Source organism: Argopecten irradians, chromosome 10, assembly GCF_041381155.1.
Source record: "Argopecten irradians isolate NY chromosome 10, Ai_NY, whole genome shotgun sequence".
NCBI classification, from domain to species: domain Eukaryota; kingdom Metazoa; phylum Mollusca; class Bivalvia; order Pectinida; family Pectinidae; genus Argopecten; species Argopecten irradians.
The window spans coordinates 21826993-21831383 of NC_091143.1; positions in this window are offsets into that span (position 1 = coordinate 21826993).

Sequence of the window (4391 nt, forward strand, 5' to 3'; positions counted from 1 at the left end):
TACGATACGCCAACATTTCGACCGGAAGGAGGAAGGAAAATTGAAAATTATGTGTATCACTAGAATTATTCGCGTGCGCTTTTTTAATCATTTTTAATTCCACTCTCATTTGCAATATCCTTCAAATTGTTGTTTGATTTACGGGTCCGATTTTCTTTTCTTCTGCTTACACGATAATAGGAGTTGTACGTACGAGATCTTTGGTTTGCCGCAGTCCAAAATAAATACTAGCTCAAAAACTTGAGTGCAAACTAATAGGAATTTGGGAAACGAAAAGTCAATTAAGGTAAAAAAAAATAAAATGTTGCAATTGACGCGCAGAACCTTCGTAACGCATCTTCATTATAATGCGAATATCCAATTTCAACGATATGTGTATCATTTAACATTCTGTCGTGCATCGTATGGGGGACAGTTTTAACTACAGAATTAGAAACAGGTCTATCGATTCGGCCAGGAATACACTCTTGTGACGCAACTCTCCTAATTTTGTCAGGTTTAATTGCAGTGTCCCTGATCCGTTAATACATCGAATTGTGGGTTCTGATACCTCGGCAGATACCTAATTGTACTTATCTATCCTACAAGTGACGTCCTGCTGCTACCACTGTAATACACCCGCTCTTTGTATTCTCACCGTACATGCTGAAATGTAAGAATCGTGTTGCATTCAAAGACACCAAGTTTAACTGCATCTGTAAAATTCAACTTCATCATTAAAGGTCACAGCAATGGTTGGTAATTTGGTATTTGTCATATACCTTCTAAAAACGAAATTCATACCCATGAGTTATTAAATTCGGATTTCAATCATAGTTAATGCTACTCCTCTTCTGTCTTTTAATCTTCTTCCATTAAGAAGGCATTGACTCATATTATCATTTCTGAATTGTGTAACGTAATTTACGCAGTTGTGTCTAATTTACCTAGCACAATGCCTACAATTTCTCTAACTAGTTTGGATAATTAATTCCTCTGGGTTTCAGAAGTGTATCTGTCGAAAAATCAAGTTAAAATGGTTAATACCAACTCAAACGGAGGCCGTGTTGGATTTCTATTTCCGATAATTTTGTTGGCATTTGTCCATACAACTTTGTATTAAGAAAGCGTAAATTGCGTACAAATATATCGCACATCATGAAATTGCTCTAGTGTTCTTGTACTCGGTCGAACTCAAACTCTGTCAGGATGTAAAATTGTTATGGTAAAATCATTGTTTAGTAAAAGTAAACAAGAGGCCCATGGGCCTTAGCGGTCACCTGAGTTCGGATACAGAATGAAACAAAGACACAAAAACACTATATATTGGCCCATCAGGCCCTTGAAACCAGTCAGTGATTTTATAACTGACTTTTCAATCTATGAAGATGGTTCAATCAAATCTGTGAATTCAGAAGATTTGTTTCTCTTATTTTAGTCATTTTGACCCCTTTTGGCCCCACCCATCTACCCCTGGAGGGTGACCAGGACCAATATGGATATGATGATGCTATCACAGGGTAATAATTCTAACCAAGTTTGACCTATTGAAAATTATGCTCATAAATGTGTTTTCCCTATATAAACTAAAGTAAACTTGACCCCCCTCCCCAGGGGGGAACCTGAGACCCCAGGGTCATATAATTCACCATTTTTGTAAAGGACCTCAAGACCTTTCAATCTATGAAGAGTATTTGATTCTGCCATTTCTGGAATTTCAGAAGAAGATTTTTGAAGTTTTAGCCTATTTACCCCTTTTGGCCCCACCTCTCAGGCCCCTGGGGTTCAGTCGTGGAAAAATTGTTAATATGATCCAATGGCCTTCTCATACTGATAATTCTGACAACATTTGACTTATTTCCTATTACAAATGACCAAATAATGCTCAAAAATGTCTTTTCCCTGTATAAACTACAGTAAACTTGATCCCCTCCCCAGGGGGGAACGTGAGACTATGGGGTGTGACTATCAACCTTTGTCGATGCGAAATCACTACAACGTAAATGTTACAGGTATCATAAAGAGAAAAAACGAAACACTTGTATGCTCACAGATCTGTACATTCCGTATGCAGAGGAAAAGAACCTTTGTAGCTATAAATATAATATCTGAGATGGTTAATCTGAACCAGAAACAAAAGACAAAGTGTCATAAAGTTACAGCTTTCTAACATCACGACCCTTTTTTTTCAAAGACTACATAACGACTAATGAATGGCCCGTCTTCAGTATGAGTGACGGCACATCTTCAGTTTCAGTTCAATGCAGAAAATCTCATTAAAATGTTATTCCATCGTAGGCAGCTTCGCCTGTCTGGTCTGGTATCACTCAGGGAAAGTGAAAGTTGTGTCAAAATGATGTTAAATAACATTCCAGTCGCTATTGATAAGAACATAATAACTTCAGCAGGTATACAACGCACTTGTCTAGCATTTAAAAATCAGATTGAACAACATAACATTTACGCAGTCAATCAGGTGATATGGCTTTCGTGTTTCATCGCGGATATCATAAGGTGATGAGCTGGTGTAGCGGTCCAACAACACGCCTTTAACTTAACCAGCTAGACTGGCTACCAGTCTCTAGGATATTGAAAATATCACTTAATTTGGCTTGAATATTTTTGTCTATACTACATGTCTGATTCTAGCCTGAGATTCAAACTAAGGAGAGAGAATCTAGAAAAGAACTTTGCTTGGAAAGCCTACTGAACAACTTAGGGTCTGGTGGCCAGTCTACTAACCAGCATACAGTCGGAATTCGATCCCCGAAACGTACGTGAAATGTCAATGGTTATTGTCCGATCATATGGGTTTCCTTAAGTCTCTCCAGTTTCCTCTCACTCCAAGAACCACCGCACACTTACATATAACTTGTTCCGTGCTATTTGTAAAATAAAGTTGCTTTCCAGGGAAAATAGGTTTTATGCTTAGCAAACATTGATAAGTTTTGTTTTTTTGTTTAGAGTTACATATACTGTACCAGAGAGTGAAATCTAAAGACGTCACAATAACAATTTATATATTGAAGGATAATTTAACGATATTAATTAAAAGTATGGAATTTAATATCTATCCAAATGAAAACGAATATTATTCAAGGGTTTTAAAATTAGTACATTAGTATTAGCCTCTTCATATTAATTACAGCGGTTAGTATTTCCAAAATGTGATATGTTTGTGCTGTACATAGCAGAAATGATGTAGAAAAAGTACTTACAGACAAACAAAGCAGTAAGTAGTTGAAACTCCCTCTTGCAAGCTTATGGTAAAGAGTAACCCATTAACAATATTACAACATAGTCATAAACATATGCAAGATAATGCCTACCTAGAGCTCGTTATTCTGTTATCGTGTGTTTGTTCAGTGATCATAGAACCTGCAGTAACCGACTACACGATAGATCACAGCGTTGTTCTGATAACCAGCCACAGGTAAATCATTAATTAGACATTCCTACTGCAGATAGTTACTGCATGGTGTGATTAGCATCAAAGCTACTTCAGATTTTTATGTATTTCTTGTTTAGATTTAACTTAATTTTTCAATGGGCTGGGTTGATACAATCAACATGAATACAGACTTTCTAAGAAGGTTGCACGTGATTCGGACGGTAGTTAAACCTTGTTTAAAGTGCATCTAAGTTAAGTACTCATCATATTGCATTTCAGTTGATTCAGGTGTGTTGTAATGGATTGTTATTATAGTTACACTTGTCTATACAGATCGCCGAAGTGACCAAGACAAAATGTTTTTTATAGATCTTTACACAAAGGTCGTATTGTGTTGAAAATGAATATTGGGGACTCTGGGAAAGAGGTCTTTAAATATACAGAGTGGTCGCTAAGGCAGTTATGACTACATATCCTTATCTCAGCTTAATACCAAAGTATTTATTGATGAAACTATTTCATCTACTATAATTCTCTATTCGGTTGTCCAAGCAACACATCGGAACAGACTAACTAACCTCCCCCCCCCCCTAATTCCCACCAAATCATCGACTGTTCCATCAAGTATTATGTTTTCTCTATGCAAGCATAGAAGGATAATTTTCATGCTTTATTTTTTATCTATTTCCATTTTTATAACGGAAATGTCTAATTAAATGTAAATATAAGCATTGTTTGTTTTATTTTGATATGCATAAGTGTGTAGCAAATATTGGGTGTTGCAGCATTTTAAACAAAATGCAACCTTCTGGAATAATCTTTTCCAACACTTGCCAAACATCCTTTATTCTAATATCTTAATTGGTGCAAGATTGAATATGTAACTTTAAGTATTTATTTATTTTATCTTCTCTCTCATAATATCTTTTTACAATTCATTATATATGTGAGCATTAGATCCATCCATATGCATGTTATAAAACAAGTATTGAAGGTTTTCGTTTATGACCAATTATGGATT